This window comes from Lagopus muta, chromosome 4, assembly GCF_023343835.1.
Source record: "Lagopus muta isolate bLagMut1 chromosome 4, bLagMut1 primary, whole genome shotgun sequence".
Taxonomy (NCBI): Eukaryota; Metazoa; Chordata; class Aves; order Galliformes; family Phasianidae; genus Lagopus; species Lagopus muta.
Window position 1 is genome coordinate 7,927,293 of NC_064436.1, and position 19,779 is coordinate 7,947,071.

Sequence of the window (19,779 nt, forward strand, 5' to 3'; positions counted from 1 at the left end):
CAAATGACATTCAAGGATGTTTTTGTAAGAAGTCAAATCCAACAACAACAACAAAAGAAAAGGGGAAAATGGGAGGCAGTGTGTGAGGGTCTGGCTGTATTTAAGATTGAATATACCCGAACAGCCTTTGGAAGTCTTCTGAAAAAGCTTTAGATGTCAAATCAGAAACACCTGAAGGCCTCCTGTTATCAAAATGTAACCTCTGTAGTCTGTGAACTTGGCAGAAGCAAGATGACTGGTCTCTGATGACATGGGGCTGATGGATTTTGCTGGCAGCCAGTGACTGGTGAGATGTGACTCGATAATGAGCTGTCTTATAAGCTCCTTTGCCTATTTAAGGGCCTAAAATGGATTTTGGATCGTAGGCAGAGATTCAGGGCCAGGCATCCAAAGATGGATTCCCTGCTATTTTTAAGAACTCGGCAGACTATGACTGTGTACAGTATTTATGCACTTTTTGACTTCAGTGGTCAAAACTTACCTTTGGTGAACAAGGGGATAGTTATTCTCCAACTTATAATATGACTTTGGAAAAGGTAACTTACTGTAAAAACCTGATTGAACCACCATAGAGACGATAGGTGTTCATTAAAAAATAATCATTCTTTGTAGTGCCTTGCCATGAGGATCCTTAGTGATGGACAATGGAGCCATTCCGCTCAGTGGAACAAGCCCCCACCTCGTCACAAAGACCATTTAAATTCTCAACATGAGGCTACAGGCTGATACAGAAGATGAGAGAGAAGGTAAAATGCAATACGAGTTCTATTTTTTAGTTCTATTTAATGTTCTTTAACCAGTAACATACAGATCTTCAAGAGTATTCTGCACGTTTTGAAGTACATGAGTGCAATAAAAAATATGGTTATGGATTTCAAAGACTAGCTCAGCTTGTTGGATGCATTGTATTGACTTGAGATCAAGTAAAAAATCAAGCTTGTATATTAAATGAGCAAATATTTCATTCTGCCTAATGAGTATTGTTTTACAAACATGAAAAAACTTGCTAAAGCCTTGTCATTCATTATTATCATTAAAAATATTGGTATTATTTCTTTGGAATAATTACAAAATAGCAATTATTCATAAGATAAATGGGTAGGATTAAAAATAAGCTCATACGAAGCTATTCATCAATTAAATAAATCAGCCTATTCCAAAAAGCTCCATGAAAAGATACCTTAGAGATTTTGTTAATGTCAAGGCGCTAATTATAACAGGAACATTTGTTGTTTGGACACAGTGGGAAGGAAATCTTAGAAGTATTGTCCAAATAAGACCGAAGGCTTATTTTCTTTTTTAAAATACCAGGAAAACAGCGTGCATATCAAGACAGTGATTTTTTTTTTTTTTAATTTTTATTATTTAATTCTCATGTATCTGTGTGTGAAGTCAGATTATGCTGTTACACAGCGTAAAAACATGGGATGAAATGCCAACCCTCCTGAAAAAAAAGTAATCACCTGGTCTTTGAGTGCTGCATTTTGTGGCTCTGTTTGGGTTATTTCTTATGTAGAGATTTTGTACCATGAGCACTGTGCAACCTTAGGGCAGAATGCCCCTGTTCCCAAGGCTTTGTCTGTTGCTTTCCATCCTCTACCTGTCTCCTGGAGCCTGCCTTGGTGCACCCCCAATAAACTCTTACAGATCAGGCACCTTCTGAGCAACCTCCAATATATTTTCATGTAGAAAGGAAAACCTGCTTGCTTAGCTGAGCAAATGCAAGGCTAAGCTGGGAAGTCACAGAGAGATTACTTTTCTTTGTCAGATTATCCTCATTATCACTTCAGGGTTAGTAAATAATAAATATCTACCTATTAGTAGTGGAAAAAAAAAAAAAGGTACCTTAAGCGTGGCTTCTTTTCCTTCTGATTGCTTGCTATTATTTTAATATTTTTACTTCTGGAAACTGTGTTTTCAGAGGTAAAACCTGTTCCCTATTCATGTAACTTTACCATGGAGGATCTCTATTGCTACATTTCTACTGCAACACACTGCATTTGAAGGGCTTTGTCTGCACTCTGCAGCACTTGGAGCCTTCAGGAGTACTTAAGCCCTGAGCCCGTTGCTTCCCCTCTCCCTTGCCAAGCTCAGTTTTTGTGGGAAGGAAAGGTGGTTGCTTGGTTGAGCAGGGATGTGAGAAGAGCTGCCAAGCTTCACCTCCCTATGGAGGGAGCTTTACTTCCCCCGCTTCAGCGAAGTGCCTTCTGTGAAATTCATGTCTGAAGAGGGATGGAAATAGAGAAGCTGGTCTGCTGGTTTGTGCAAACTTAGGTGGACCAAAAAACAAAAGGGACCAAGAACAAAAATAGCTTTTTCTGCCTCAGCCTTAAAGCAGGCCAGAGACCAGACCTGTCCCTAGCTTGGGATGGAAGCAGGGCTTGTGAGGCACGTGTTAGGCTGCGCCTTATTTGCAAAGAGTCACAGGGTGTCCAGGGTCTTGGGTGTTTGGCTCAGCCTCATTTTTTTTAGATGGAGACTGAAAGGCAGTACAAAGGAAGAGATATTTTGAGGTCTGAGGTGATCTGGAGCAGAGCCAACACTGTTGGCCTTTGCAGTGAGAAAATCCTTTGGTTCACAGTGGTAAAGTAGGAATTTTTTTTTTTCTTGCATCTTAAGCTTAATGGTATTGACTTAAAGTGTGTAGGTGGAGGTAGGTTGTTGTTTTCCCTAAATATGATACCCATTTTTAAGTTACAGATTTTTATGAAGAAATAAGTTTATTTTTATTTTAAGAACCATAGATAATATCTTAGTACCTTAGCTAATATCTGATAATTCAATTAACTGTAAAGGCATCAGGTGAAAAATTGTCTTGTATGAAGAAATGAGATAAAGTAATATGGGAAGGAGAGCCTGATTCTTTGATTCTGGAGCTACGGAATTTATCCTAAGAATATCTGTCTTTCAGAATAGATAAAAGCAGGCTTAAGGCTGCTGTGTTTGAGGTCAAGGGGCAAATGGATCATACCTTACCTGCCTCATGGACAGGCCGTATTTATCCACATGTATTTCATAAGATACCTAAATTCACAGCTATGTAATCAAGAGCTTCGAGTGCTGAAAAAAATAGTAAAGCTTCTGTATCTTGTATTTGCTTACTTTTACATATTCGGTTTTTCTTGTGACAAGAAGAGATAACTACACAAAATGTCTTGCTAGCAGAACACAAGCATACTGCTGTATGATGGGCTCATAGTCAGCACTCTTCACTGTGTATACATTTTTGAATCTGAATGTGTACAATTCAAAAAACAGGTTTATTAGGAATCATCAATCCCAGTTTATGCAGGGAACAGACAGTTCCTTTATGATGGAGCCTGCTTGCTCGTCTGTTACACAGCTGGGTATAGCTGCAGAACAAGTAGGAGACAAATTAGGAAGTTTGATTCTTGAAGTAACTGGAAATATCCAAGCAGAAATATGCTCGAAATCACAGACTATTAACAAGAGAATAGGAGGTACAAAGTACATTCATCTCAGAAGCGTGGTTCTTAAAGACAGCTCCTGTGTCTTTTGAAAGAATTCAGTCTGAACTGCTCCAGAGATTGCTGCTGCTGCTAATGTTGATGATAGTTTATGGGAAGAGAGGATAATTGTAGATCGTAAGCTATTAGTCACTATGTCCAGCTTCATCCTTTTGCCTCACTCCTAAAAACCCCCCAAATCTTCACCAGCTAAACCACCAATAACAAAGCTCCTTGTTCCTTCAGAAGTAAAGCAATTGATGTTAGCTTCTTTATGTCTTAGTCTTCACTTAGATCCTAACAACCGTATGCTGTAGCCTGTACAACTTTTAGTTAATCTCTGGCTGTGAGCTCTTCTGTTGACCTCCTTGGAGTGAACTCATAAATAAGCCATTAAGCAGTATGGAAAGATGTTTGCACTAGGAGTGCTTATCTCCACTGTGTATGAAGGAGCTTTGTATAGTTAGGTTGTACATTTTTAACTAAATGGTGATAGTTAAATGGTGGTATATGGAAAAACTCTTGATTCAAGACAGTATTTAATTTTTGTAAAGTAAACTGAGTGATTCATGGGAAATATTTGTCATTTCTGTAGAATTAGTAATATTGATAATTTTGAAAGATCATCAGCAGTCTGGTGATAATACCTTGTTTTTTGTCAGACAAAATGATACAGACATCACAAGGCCAGAGAGAAGGCGAGTCTTCAGAACAATGTAGAATTTTTCTTTAAGTACTTAAAGGAGAAGGTAACACAGTGACCCATCATATTCTTCTAAAGGCATAAAGTCTTAAATTTCTTCCGAAAACTTGGATATACTTCTAGGGGTGAGGTTAAAGGTAACTGTAAGAAAACTAAGGCCACTGACCCCTAAGTTATCTCTAACTAATCTCCTGAATAATCCCTTCATAAACAGTGGCTCTGTATATAATATAACATAATGCCACATAACAAAGTTAAAACGGAGAAGTTATTTTTTTTTCTCACTTAGCCAATTCAGATGTGTTGTGTATAATGTTTTGTTGGCATTTTATTGTGACAATTTGACTGGAACAGGAAAAATAGCAAAACCCAGGTACTTCTGATCATGGTGCTCGTATCATCTTAATAGGGTCATAAGATCATCTGCAATCAATAGATGCTTTCTTTGAACATATTCTCTTGTTATACACATGAAATAACTTGCAGAACCAGCAGGTTGTCAGCTGAGCTCAGTCTAAGGGTTAAGTATATGAAATCAAACAGATTTCACTGATGTTTTATGGAATTATAATGATTCTTCATATCTGATTGAACACTTAAGGAATTGCTGTGAGCTCACCATAATGTTATTAATGTGATTGATAGTGAATGTATAAACAGGCTAACAGGGGAAGCAGCAGTTTTCTTAGGAAACAGTGACTTTCTGTCTACAGAATCACAGAATGGCCAGGGTTGGAAGGGATCTCAAGGATCATGAATCTCCAACCCCCTGCCACATGCAGGGCCTCCAACCTCCATGTTTAATACTAGACCAGTCTGCCCAGGGCTGCATCCAGTCTAGCCTAAAATCTAGACAGTTGATAAATGGTTTATTCAGCTATTCCGAATTATTTCACAACCCTATCTATAGACTTAGGAAATTAATCAATACTCTAACTTCACTTATTTATATAGTCTAAGTAGATGGTTCTTTTCCTTAATATGATAAAACACTGGAATGATGTATAGTTGTATCTGTTTCTGACCTATGTTTCTATGCCTTCCTCTGCCTCTCCATAAGCAGGGCAGTCTGTGCCCATGGAGGACCTTAAAGGAAGAATTACTAGAATGTTTTCATTCCTGAAACAAGCATAAAGCTGAAATGAGCTACTGGGAGTCGCTGATAAATTCCATCAATTTTTTTAGAGAAGCACTCTACCTAGATCAGCTGCTCTTGTTGAGACAGATTTGTTGTTGACAAAATTTTATCAAGTCCATATTTTTCCATTTGCAATCTTTTTGTTAATATATTGCTTACTGCTCTTATAGCAGCAGCCTACACACTCATGTGAATTATGTGGCTTTTCTCTGTCTTTCATAATGGAACAGATACAACGTTCTGTATATTTTCAGTTAATAATCCAGACATTCTCTTGTAAAATAAAAATGTCACCAAAAACCATGAACAAAACACTAGCTATACAAAGCCCCTCCAAATGTCTGAAAAGAGAACATCTAATAACAGAACATAAAGAACAGAAAATTGATTTTCTGTAATCTGCTGGCTGGGATATCAATAGAAAGCAGAAACTTACTTTCTGAATTAATTACCTAATTTTCTTGTTCTTATCCCTGCCCCATTTCATTATAGCTGATTCGGTACTGTTTATGTGCATGTGCTTGACCATGAAGTAGAGCATTGCCTAGAGAACATCTGCATTAAGACTTAGCAAAACCACTCTTCCAGTAAGCATAGTGTTTGGCCATTTAGCGTATTGACACTGAGGAAGTGAATATCCAGGACAGAGTTCAGGAAAGTCTTGAGTCAAAAAACCGCTTAGGTGTTTTCTGAGAAATGTCGTTGCCTACTTTGACACTGAGTTCCAGCCTTCAAGCTGATTGTAAATTAACAAGCTACCTTTATTCCCATTTGAAGCTTTTTTGAGACTCTTGCCTAGCAAAGTTTAGGAACTGACAACTGGCCAGTTGTTCCATGATTTGTTTGAACGCTAGGAAGAAGCCAATTAAAATGTGATTGCAATAAAGAAAAGGAGGGAGGTTAACACCTGCTTAGTAAATGGCATGAAATGACTTTGAAGTAAAGATGTACTTAATCTGGGAACGTATGAACACTGATGTGCTTTTCTTCATGTGAATTGATAATTTTTCTGAGACATTTTTGGAAACCTGTCTTTGTTGATCAGTTCATCAAAGAGTTAAAAGATCAACGTGAAACAGTTTTGCTTCACATCAGTCATTTGCTTCACAATTTGAACATGCCTGTTCCCTTTTAATCAGAGCATGGAATATATTCTGTTTTCTTGGAGAGGGCAATTCGTGGTTTCATTACTAATTGAAGTAGACTAATTATAAATGATTAGCATTTGAAAAGGCTTTTAATTGCTATATAAGACTGGTTCAGTGTGCCTTTCCCCGCACTTCATGTGAGTGTAACTTAAAATACATAATTCAATGTAGACTTCAGCATAAAATAGGATTAAATATACTTGTAAGTCTTAATCAGTCAGTACTGTTGATCTCTAATCCTAAACAAAGTGATGCAAAATATGCAGAATTGCAGAGGACAGAAATAAGGTAATTCAATTTAAACAAACTTGCTTTTTATGTGAGAAATCCCTTCAATTTTTCTATGTACCATTTTACTGCAAATACTGTTCCAAGAAGAATAGTAAAAAAAAAAAAATCATAAACTTTTAGTTCAAAATGGACAGCAGTGGGAGGTAAAATCAATTTAGTAAATGCAGCTGAAATTAATCATAGGAATTGACACTGAAGAGAATAGAAGAGATTCTCTAACTGCTTGCCATGTCAGTAGCAGCCTGATTAAAGGCATCAGTTTTGAACAAAATTGTTAATATGTGTTTACATGACCAAATTTGTAGAACAAAAACAGAATTGTTAGCCCCTTCTTCTTCTCACTGTTTATCTATAGTGGAGATCTTATTCTAGATTTTAGAGAATTCTTTCTTTTCATCATTTTCAGCACGTGAGTATGAGTGTAAGCTCTGCTTAGAAATGACTCTTCTTTGCAGGCCCAGGTCAGGGAGAAGAACAAAAAGAAGAAAACAAGTAACTTTTAGCTACAGGGCCAGTAAAGTAGTTACATTTTAGTTTCAAGGTAGGAGTAACCTTAGATAATTCCATAGTGGGAGAGATGTCCTGATTTCCATTGGGATAGAGGTAACTTTCTTCCCAGTATCTGGTTTGGTGCTGTGTTTTGAGTTTGGAATGAGAACAGTGTTAAAAAACCAAGATGTTTCTGTTGTTCCAGAGCAGTGTGGCACAAAGCCAATGATGTTCAGCTTCTCGCACTGCTTTGCTAGTGAGTAGGCTGAGGGTACACAAGAAGCTGGGAGGGGACAGAACCGGACAAAAGGATATCCCATACCATGTGGTGTCATGTGAAATGATGAGACTGGGAGGAGTTGACTGGGGGTGGGCTGCCCCTACCTGGGGACTAGCTGGGCACCTATCAGCTGGTGGTGAGAAATGGCACTGTGCATCCTTTCTTCTTTTTTTCTTGTTTTTTCTCCTTTCGTTTTTCTTATTAAACTGCTTTTATCCCAACCCATGTATTCTTACACTTACACCTGTTTCGATTCTTGTCCCCCATCCCACTGCGAGGCAGTATGTGTTACTTAGCTGCTGACTGGGCTCAACCTGAACAGAAGGGGTCAAACTACTAAGTATTTTGGGTTTCCCACCAGGAACTGCAATAAAATCTGGAGGATTTGGGGGAGAGGAGGGAGACTGTCAGTTAAAAAACAAACAACAGACTAGAATGTACAGAGTTAGAGATAGCAGGAAGAGACATAGTTTCAAAAGGTACTTAGTTGTGTTGAAGGGAGTTGACAGTTCAAGGCAGGATATAGAGTGCTGTTTCTGAGCGTAAAGAGATTAAAGAGATAGGAGAAATGGTAGTTAAAGAGGCAAAAGGGGGAAGCAAACATGTTTGTACTGTGACGTGAAAGGATGTGAAAGTAAGGCGAAGATTAAAAGAAGGAATAAGAACAGACACTAGTGAAATCCGAAGTTATTGTTCCAGATTCATGATAGCGAAAAGGAAAGTAAGCAGGGAGGAAAGACAAAAGTTTGTGATTAAAGCAAATGGAGAAGACTGAAATAAGTTATAAGAAGTCAGGGATCTTTCTTGAATCAGCAGATGGTGATGTTTCTGCCTCCTGAGAATGATGCAAGTAGTCAGATCCAGGTACTGAAATACAAAGAGAATCATGGCTTCCCCTTGGCTCACCCGTATTGCCCTGATCCATGCTGCCTTCTTTTTTAGCTAAGGTATGAGAAATTATGTTGGAAATTGAGTTCCTTACAGTGAGTTTGAAATGGATCTAAACCTACACGTTTTGTAGGTAAGGGTTTTCTACAAGACATGCGTCTACTAAACCAGCTGAGACCAGTTTTTGAAGAGAATTATTGGTGGATTGGACACACCTTGATCTTGTGTTTGATTGTGCCCTGATCACTGGAATAGTAACCTAGAAACCTTAGTGCTATTCTGCCCACTTTCTGTATTCTGCTGGGGCTTAAAAAGGCGAGACTGGGAGAAGTAAGTGTAAAAACTAAGTCTCAAAACAAAAATCAGATATGGAGTTTGCAAAACTTTTGTGTTGGGGGATATGTTCAGTGTAGAAGTTAATTGGATCGCAGAGTTCAGCGTCTGAAGTCATTGTCTGGTGCAGCAAACTTTCATGTTTGAGTTATAGACGATGTTAGATTGTTATAGACAATCTTAAGTCTTTTCCTTCCCTGCTGAATAGATCTGTTGTTACTTGTTACTGTGTTGTCTTACTAATGCTTAGTGACTAAAGGGATCTTCTGAACAAAGAGCTGGAGATACCCTTCCTTTTCTGTCTTCATTGTAGAATGCTATCTGTTGTGTGAGTTGACAATGCTTACTACGTAATATAGGAGTAATTTTAAATATATTGTTTACTGATATTCCTTTATTTTACATATGTACACTGTATGTCAAGGAAAACAAGTATAGGGAAATGAGATATAAAAACTTTGTTTTAAACATAACATGGGAAGTAGATGAAAAGTACTCTGGCAAAGAGCTGCAAGCAGAGTGCATAGCTTACTTTGTGTGTATACACACAATGTACAAACACATTAAACAGAATATAGCTACTTGAGATTTGAATATTCTTTCTATCATGCAAAATTAAATAGGTACACAGTTTCTTTATGTAAGATAAGTCTTTTATACACAAGTATTTACAATATTTTTTTCCTAGCATCTATTAACTTTTTTTCAAATCTAGAGCTTAACATCTATGAAAAAAAAAACCACTACACCCACTTCAATTTCCTGTCCATTAATTTCTCTGTTTCCTAACCCATATCAGAAGCAAGATTTCTCTTTTTATTACTCCTTTGCTTTTCTCTGCTGTTTGTCCTTTGGTTTGAAACTGTAAGGCACTTAATCTTTTGCCAGTGTACTTACAGATTCAGCTTGTCCTTTTGCCGATGCTTCAGCTTGCAGCCAATTTCCTCTCTTTTCTTGTGGTTTAGAAGACCTCAGATAATTCCTTCCCCTGTTCTCTCCCAAATATATGAAATTCTAAGTAGTCATCTAACTCTCATCATATTCGTGAGGCAATTCCATCACCATCAAACTGCAGACTTGGCAAAATGTTGTCCATCTGCCTTGGAAATGATATCAGAAAGGACTGAATTTCAAAGATGCTGGTGTGGGCAATCTAATCTACAGTATGGCTGCTTGAACTTTTACAGAATAGGTTGTCCTTTTGCATATCCCAGCATGCAATGTTTGACCTATTATTCAGCTTGGTTAAAACCTCCTTTGAATTCACCAGTAGTTCACATTTTATTTCATTGGATCATTGGGATTTGTAGAATTTGGCCTAAAACTGCTGATTTGCAGGAAACAATACAGTTCTATAATAGATCTTCAGAACTTCAGAAATGACCAATCTAATGTTAGTATGTGTTGAAATGGTGCCTGAGTGCAAGCTTAACAGCTGTTGGAATAAAGTATTGAATGCTTTTCCTAGGGTTACAAATTCCCACTTAACACTCTCAGTGATAGGTTATCAAACAGTAGTTGAGCCTTAATCTCTTAGGTTGAGTAAGATAGCACTTAGAGAAGCTTTAAGCAGCTGCGTCCTCGGATTCTTCAGGCTGAATCCATTCAGATCTCCTGTAATCCATTTTGTTTTACCTCTACATTTTCAGACGTTTAGTGTGCAAGCTGCGAGTATGCACAAAAGGCTGTGTGTGAGCAATTGCAGTTAGGGAGATGTCTAGTAAGCAGCAGTGCCTGAGTTGGAATGGTTCTGCCTGATGTGGGTTGTTTTCTGGGAAACATAATTTACCCTAACTCTTTAGTATTTGAAAGTGGGACAAGGAAAAATTCCTTGTCCTGTGTCTGGCGAAGTGGTGGACCAGATTTCCAGCTTGCTAAACCATGTTGCTTAGTACTGTATCTAAATGTTTCTTGAACACTTCTAGGAATGGTGACTTGGCAACCTCCCTGAACAGCCTGTTCCATTTCTTGCCCACTCTTTTGGAGAAGAATTTTTTCCATATATCCAGCTTAAGCCTTCCTTGGTGCAACTTGAGGCCATTCCCTTTTGTTTTATTGCTAGTTACCCAGGAGAAGAGGCCAACCTCCCACTTTGCCCACAAGCACCCTTCAGGTTGTTGTAGAGGGTAATAAAAATGCCATTTTGAATGGATAGTGTCTGAATGCCTATGGACTTACTCTCTTTATGAATGTTTATTGTGCTCATTTTGGTAGCAAATTAACCAAGAAGAATATCACTGAGATAGAAATCAATACAGTAGTGTACCTAGTGTAAACAAACTTGTGTTTATTTGGAAGACAGCAGTTAAGATCTCAACTGTTCACTCTTACTCAAACAATAACAGACCCCAAATACATAACTGACTAGGAAGCTGCTTTAAAATGTCCTATAGACCAAGGCAGTTTAAAGATAATCCAAGAACACGCAGTAACAAACCTAGCTTTTCCTTTCTCCCAGCTATATATCACTCTATATGTATGCTGCTAAGCTGAACTCAGGAATGCTGTTGTCTGCAATTGTAGTGATGGATTTATGGTCAGTGTAAGAAACACTATTTTTTCGTATTTTACATTTCAGTAAGTAGTGGTAAAGCCTTTGGCCTTTGAGTATTTATGAGCAGCCTCTGGTTTTTCAGCTTTTTTGAAACCTTATTCCTCAGTTTCTTTTCTATGCATTTCGATAGTATTTTTAAGTACGTATTTTAAGGGATTTAAAATGGCTTGGTCTGAATGTTTGAATTTTGCCCTTTATCTGATATGATGCCAAATAGCTTTTCAAAATTCTTACCACTATATGATCAGACTCATGCTGCTTTTGTCTCTTTTTTCATCATCTTTAGGAAAGAGCTTTTCTACGAATGCTACAACATAACAGAATAACAAAGACCCAATTTACAAATCTATTCTATGTGCTTCTTAGGGTAAATAATGTCTTTTGGTATCACAGAACCATTTTTCTGAGATTTCATTGATATTTAGCATCCTTAAAATAAGTGTATATATATATATATATATATATGTGTGTGTATATATATATATATATATATAAAATAAAAATCTGTGGTAGGTTTACCTTATTAACAAAGTAAAAAATAAAAATAAAAATCCTTATTTCTAGGAGAGTAGCCCTAAGGTTATTTTCACCTGTCTGTTAAAATCTGTCCTTACCAGGAATGGTAAGGCTCAAAAATGGATTTGAAGTATATCTTCACTCTTGACTTTCTCTGCGGTAGCTCATTTCCCTTTTCTGTGCTTCTTTGTAATGGCCTTCTTCCAAGCTGTGAGACTGAGGAGTCAGTACAAGCTCAACACTGATTTCAGCAGGGAACTGCAGAGACATTTGCCCTTTATTGTAGATGCAGAACATAAATTGAATCCAGTGAGAGCAGCATCCTAAAATTACCCCAGGAGTAATTTTTCTAGACCAGACATTTAGATGATGAGCATTGTTCCCTTTCACTAAGCTTTTTTAATATCATAGAAAGTCAAGTATGTTCCTTCTGTAAATACTGTATATCTCTTTTTTAAACACGATTTTTTACAGGAACCCTTTCGGGTGGCAGTACAAATGCAAAATACTCTGGATCCAAATTAAGTCAGAAGTAGAAAATCCTATTTGGAACTTTGTGCAATAAATAACTGCTGACTGTGGGTTTTGATGGAATATAATTTATCAGTTAAAATTATGGGTCATGAAACATTTAAGGCATCTAGTTCCAATACTGAGTTTTATTGTAAAAACAGTTAACTGATTAATTAATTACAGCCTATCATTTATCGTCCTAATGCCAAGGTTTTTCTTTCTCTTCTGAAGTCAGAATTATGTCTCTTGGGATTCTATCCAGAGAACTTTTTATTCCATTTTATTTTAATAGTTTGGAAAGAAAGTAGGCAGACCCCAGAGCTGCACAGCAAGAGTAACCGATTGCTTCCCTTGCTGTACAAAAGCAAAAATCACAGACAACACTTTGATCTGCAAAGAGAGAGATAATAAGCCTAAGCTATAATCCTTAGTGTATTGTTGTATTTCTCAAATTGTACATAGGGATTTTGTTCAGAAGTAGTTGATAAGACATTTTGCAAGAGCCCAGTCGATACTGTTAGAATATTTTAGCAACAATCACAAGTTCCTCTCAGCATCCCTCCATTAAGAATGAAGTAACTTGCAAACACCACATAGCCATGAATACTCTTCCAGAACTTAGTGGTTAGTCTTGTACATTTTTGTTTTCCTGGAAATAGTCTGTTAAGGCTAGATCAAAAAATGGGTTGCAATATCATCATGTTTACAACTGCAGCATGGTTCCAGTTCAATAGTATATGCATTTCCAAGGGAGGCGCACTGCCCTTTGTCCAAAAAGTATTTAAGCAGCATGATATTAAACACAGTAGTGGCTATGCTCAAAATAAGTCATTATGCTTAAGGTCTTCAACTCCTTTTATTTTCCTTATATAATATACAGGAAGAGTTAGGTGCCTGGGAATTGGATCCAAATGCAATTGCGCACAGTTAATATGAAATGAAAAAGACATGAATATACTTAAGCAACTTCAGAAGCTGTTTTATCCTGTTACTAGACTCTTCCTTTTTATGCACTTGTCTACTTAACCTCAGTTCGTCATACAAAGCATAGCCAGAGATGTGAGATTGGAGGAGGTTTAAATCCACTATTCTCTGTGTATCTGCTGTATTTGTCCTGAGGGTTTTCTATGATTATATTGCCTCTGTCATTCCTTTTGAATTTGTTCATTTTGCTCAGAGTAATTAAATATTCAAGGAGCGAAAAAGGAGGGGGGAAAAAAAAAAGGAAGAAAAACAACAGAAGTATCTGGTATGGGAATCTAGAATGGATACAGCCTTGGCTTATTCAGTCTGTTACTTGAATCTAGCATCAAATGGTTATTATACTGGGTATCTGTAGGCATCTTTAGCTACCTTTTTGTGATATACCTTTCTATCACAGTTGAAGATTCATCTTATCATCAAAGCTTCCTGTGTTACCTAGAGATGCTTTATCTAGCAGATGGTATAGGCGACCTTTCTTGATAAGTTTTCAATTCCTTTCAATGACACTTTTGGTTTGATATACTTCTAATTATGAATGCTAGTTTCTCTGCTGATGCTATTATATTATGTATTTTACAGGTGAGTTCTTTGACCCTATAATGCATTACAGTTATTTATTTCATATGAGTTTAACTTTTCCATTTGACTCACCAAAAACAAGTACTAAGTATTTATTAAATATTAATTTTTTCTTTGGAAATGATGGTTAACAACAGTCTGGTCTGTGTTGAAGTAATGTATTATTCTCCAAAATTATCTGCAAAGGCAATCAAAAGGAAGAATAGAAATTCGCTTGTTTAAGTTGAGTTTGGCCACCTTTTGAGAGGGCCATCATTGTGTAAATGCTTGAGATCCTAATGCATATGGCAAATTACTTTATTAGAATCACAGCAGAGAATGTGCTTAGTGCAGAATAAAGTAGTTGTTATCCATGGAACAAATAATATTCTCATCTTACTGTTTTTTGTTCGCTGTAACTACGATGTAAGGGAAGAATTTGCTGCTGATAGCATCTCCACACCTCTTCAGCTTTTAATCTCAGAGTATGGTTTTTATGTAGCTTTTTTGCCATGTTCTTCACGTCTTATTGGAATCAAATACTGAGTACACAGAGATGGGATTGCACTAACCTGTTTTCTTATGTTTCCACTTCTTCGCACTCCCAGAAGAGCAAAGTAATAGGGTATGTTTAGGCCAGAAGGCTTACAGATGTCAAGAGACTCTGCCTACATGGATTTTACCTACTCGGGTCATTATTTTAGCGCTTTCTCGAGCAATGGACATTTTTCTTCAAGATGGTCTTTCTTTAGGGGGGGAGAGGGGGTGGTATGCGCTAAGATGTTAAAAATGCCAGACTACATTTAGTTGTTCTCAAGAATGTTTAATAATACAGTCTGAGGCAGAGATTCCTAGCATCGTTAGATTACTTTAGTATGTATTTTGTCAGCAGTCTGTATTTCTCCTTCAGTAGGTGTTGCTGTAGGATATGTTTTAGATTTGAGAATCAAGCATGAGTGTATTGAGACTGAACTAAACTTCACTGTGGGAGTATAGGGTGGCTATGTTATGAAGTTTATGCAATCATGTTTGAAGGAAGATAGCTTAGTTATCTGTAAATACTTAGATCTATTGCGATACTTGATCCCTTTCATTTTCCATAAAGAAGTCAGTACAGTTAATTTGGTCAAAAAACTTCTGAAATGAATTTCAGTGAAACCCTTTCTTCACGTTCTAAATTATATTTGTAGGCCAAATATTGAAAAGCTCTGTTATTATGTTGGCATACATTGTTGCTAATAACAGCTTCCAAAGGAGAGCTGGGCATTTAATACAACTGTGAGGTTTTTTAAATAGAAATTGGAGTTGCATGGAAATGCTAAATATATCCTAAATAAATAATTGGAATTTGCATATCATAGGGAAGTGTCTGCCATAGAGAGGTTGATTATAATGAGATTTATTACACAGGGAAAACATTTTTATATGCTGATTCAATTAGCTTTGAAAACTTGCAGTACTATGCCAGTGTTTCTTATTGCTGTTATTTGCTTCCCAGGCAGCGAATTCATTGAGTGTGTTCAAGATAAGTCATAAGTCTGGAATGAAAGCAGTGTCTTTACAGAGAAAAAGTGGATACAGCCTGGTACTCAGTTTTCTTGCAGTAAACTTTGTGTCATCGACTCTTCTAGTTTCAGCTCTTTTAGGGCTTGTTCCACCACTTTTAAAAAGTTTTGCCATTGAATTAAGTCAAACTGGACTGAAAATTGCTTCAGTATCCCGTGGAGTTTTAGGAGATTAATAGAATATTTTCAAATAGCATATTATTGCAGCTGGAGTTACTAATTAATGCTGGATCCAGTGCCCTTTGAAATCAATGTGATATTTTAAGGCTCTGAACTTCAGACCACGTTCTCAAAGACAAGGAAGTATGTAAACGTAGCTGATTCCCTGTCCAAGATGAATACATGTTTCAGATCATGTCTGCATGAAATATTTAGGCCCTAGTTGAAAGCGCCTCAGTGCTGTTTTAATGTTAAGTACATGCGTCGTCAGTCACACTATTTAGGCTTAGAATTAGATGTGAAGCTGAATCTGCTGCTGAGAACTTAGTAATCAAGGAAGTTCTAAAAGTAGCACTTAAGACTTTTCTTTTGGTTAAGTAATATTTTCAACTAAAATGTCTTTTCTAATTCCAAAATTCTGAACTCGTGGTTTGCTAGGTCATTGAAAATGCTCTCCTTCAAAATTACTCAGAATAATAAAACTCCTTATATAAAGAGGCCTATTATCATAAATGAGTAAGGCACAACCTTGCAAGCAAGTGAAGAAGATTGTGTGAAGAGTAGATCTCAGTCACATACTGTAACTCCTTCAAATATGGGGAATTTTCATGAAAATTATAGTGCTTCAAAAATTCTCTTAATCTTTGCTAAAATGACATGACTTATGTCATAAATCACTTTCTCTAACTACCTAAGGTTATCTGCTTTAAATGATAATGAGCTTTATGTTTGAAACTTTACAGGATTGCAGGTAGGTAATTCTAGATGAACATATTAAAAGAGAATTTGGGACTCTAAGCGTAAAGCAGAATTAGTTACTTAATTTAACAAGTGAGCTGCTAGTCAGATGAACAATTAATATAGTGAAAGAAATACCATAGGCAAACTTCATTAATGTGTTGCAGTAGAAACAGCCATTTATACCATTTCTCTATCTTTAAAACTCCGAATTCTTCCTTTTCTCTTAGCCTGTAAAATCATGTGAAGTTGTATAGTGTCAAGGAAGGGGAAGAATGTAAAATCATTATTATACTGGCTGAAGCTACATGGATATAAATAATAGGTACAATTATTTTCTCTATTTAAGATCCAATTAAGATTGGAAAAACACATATGAGGGCTGCTATGAAAGTAATGCTTCTTATTTTACTGTATTGTCCCACAATCTTAGAGGTGGATGTTGGTGGTATGGCAGTAAAGACTGAGTATTTCCACCAGTATTCAGTTATGTTCTGTTGCCACTTAGAAGATGACAACAGAGGAGCAGTCTGACAAAACGGTGTCTGACATGGAAGTGCATATTAAGCAATGGGCTGTCACTGAATTCTTCCATGAGAAAAAAAAAATTGCAGTGTATGATAATACTTAGTGTTTTATTACCATTTCAGCTTTCTGCTTCTCCATTTCTTATTATGGAATGATGTTGCCAGATTCTGCGGAAAGGGGGAAAAATAATATATGTACAAATCTGTCTGTTTTTTTCCTTTGAGATCTTCCGATATATATAGCTTTTGTGGAAAGAATTCAGCTTTTCTCTTTATTTAGTAAGGATTGTTTCTCTTTGCTTGTTCTCTTGTTTAAAATCATAGTGTGTCTGTATGAACTGTTTATACACAGTATTTTGGGACGTTCAGGAAGTTGCCTTAAGTTCTTTTAAGTTGACAAGAATCCTCCAGAAGTTAGTTTTGGTCCTAGTACTCTAGGCAATGATCAATGATGTACATGATGGGATTGAGTGCACCCTCAGCGTGTTTGCTGATGACCCCAAGCTGAACAGTGTAGTTGATAAACCAGAAGGAAGGGATGCCATCCAGAAAGACCTTGCTGAACTTTAAAGGTGGACCTTGTGAACCTGAAAAGGTTCAATAAAGTTAAGTGCAAGGTTTTGCACTTGGATTTGAGTAATCCCAGATGTGGATACAAACTGAGTAAAGAACTCGTTGAGAGTAACCCTTTGGAAAAGGACCTAGGGGTTCTGGTTGATGAAAAACTTAACACAAGTGAGCAGTGTGCACTTGCAGCCCAGAAGACCAGTATTATTGTGGGCTGCATCAGAAGAGGAATGGCCAGCAGGAACAGGGAGGTGATTCTCTCTACTCTGCTCTCATGAGGCCCCGACTGGATTAATGTTTCCAAGTCTATGGCCTTCAACACAGGAAGTATGTGAGGCTTTCATAGAGACTGTAGAGGAGGGTAATGAAGGTGATCTAAGGGCTGGAGCAGCTCTTTTATGAAGAAAGGTTGAGGGAAGTGGGATTGTTCTGGAGAGGAGAAGGCTGTGGGGAAGACCCCATTGCAGCCTTCCAATATTTTAAGAGTTTATAAACATGAGGGAAATCATCTTTTCACATGAGCACATAGTGATTGGACAAGGAGGAATGATTTTCAAGTAAAGGAAGGGAGATTTAAATTAGTTTTTGGGGAATGTTTTTTAATGAGTGAGTGGTGAGGTGCTGGAAGATGTTGTCTGGAGTTGTGGATGCCCCGATCCTGGAGGTGTTTAAGGTCAGTTTGGATGGGGCCCTGAGTCATCTGATCTAGTACTTAATCTAGTGGTCAGCAGCCCTGCCTGTGGTGCAGGGGTTGGAACTTGGTGATCCTTGAAGTCCCTTCCAACCCAAGCCATTATATGAATGTGCTTCTCACACATTGCAAACCACTCCAGAAAGAGAGCAATTCATTTAGCATAACCAGTATTATTGACCCAGATCCATCAACCATTAACTCAGTTGTGCTAATGTAGCAAGTGGTCTCTTCCAATTTGGAACATTCTGTTCTTTTTTGGAATATTTTATGTGAGAAATTTCTGTTGTGTGTAATTTGCTGCCATCGAATCCTAGCTTGCCCTCTACTCCTTCAAACGAATGCCACCTAACAAAATAACAGGGTAAAACTATTATTAGTTACAGTCATGTCATCTTCTCAGTTTATAAACTTACTGCAGAGCTTGGTAACATTCACCTATGTAGGACAGAGCAAATCTGTATTTGTGCAATAATTATTACCTTAAAGACATGGTATATTTTCTTAGCCTGTGCACGCTTGTGTAGATTTTTTTTTCCTACAGATAGAACCTGTTTGCTTTTGCTGGAGATGACAACAGGGGCTTTATGTCCTATTATGAAAGATCCTGCAGGTCGTTTAGATACAGTGAGACAACAGAAGGTTGTATAATAGAGCACATCAGTTAGCTGAGAATTGCTAATTCTTCATCAACAGATTATGGTAGGTTAGTTATATTCACCTTCTCGCAGAAATCCCAAGGTTCTGTTTAGTCTCTTGTGGCATTGAAGATCCTTGTGATCTATTACCAGATTATCCTTGAGAGAGCACTATACATTTTGCTCCTGGAAATAAGCTATCTACTCCCTAGCATTCACCATTACAAGCAGTCATTTATTATGATGGAACTTTGTCATTCAATTATGCTTTTATATAGAGTGCATGGCCAGAAATCTCAATCATGAATGTCTAAAGTTGGTTAAAGAAGTTGTTGCTGTTCAGAACTCCAGATGTTGATCCTGTGCTGACGTGTCTGAGCATGAGTTCCTGTACTGGTGGAGAGTCTGTCAAGGCAACAACTTCTGCAGGCATCTGATCCCATTGCGTTGTCATTTTTCAGGTTATGAGCATTCTCCTATGGCGTTTGAAATATCTTTCCTTCTTTTGTAGGTTATTCTTCTCAGCATGCAGTGAACTGATAAAAGTGAACAAGTATTTAGCTAAGGCTTTAATTACTTTAGCCTACTTATTATGTTCAACATCTTGCTTCATGCCTCATTTCAACTTCTTTTGATCCACGTTTTCATGAGGAAAAACTGATTTATAGGTATTACAGGTAGAGAACTGATGAACAGTGAGAGACTTGTGGCATAGTAGAAAGCCTGTCAAACCTATAACCTACTTGTGTTGTGGGTGTATGTTTTGTTTTGCTGTGTAGAAAGGGATTTAAATAACTGATCGTTACTTTCCTCAAATAGGTCATCTTTCTTTGGGACTTAACTACTGCTGGTAGTCACACTTTACAACTGCTTTATGACTGAGACAGGAATTCAGCTGAAAGGACTTCCTGGTATTTCTATCTGCAGGAAGTGGTACTTGTTGGAGGTAGATCCGTGTGTTGGCCTAGCACAATATCAGCAAAGTCAGCTGAGCTTGTGTAACCAAGCTGGGCTTGGCTTGTGTTGAACCTT

General features: G+C 37.3%; 1 long non-coding RNA gene across 1 annotated transcript in view; it reads left to right on the forward strand.

Moving 5' to 3' along the window:
* Nucleotides 1-19,779, forward strand: part of LOC125692035 (uncharacterized) — an 82,557-nt gene that overhangs the window by 46,951 nt on the left and 15,827 nt on the right. The window contains exon 2 of the long non-coding RNA XR_007376421.1: nt 613-746. This is a non-coding gene — a long non-coding RNA (uncharacterized LOC125692035). The remainder of the gene's footprint in view (nt 1-612; nt 747-19,779) is intronic.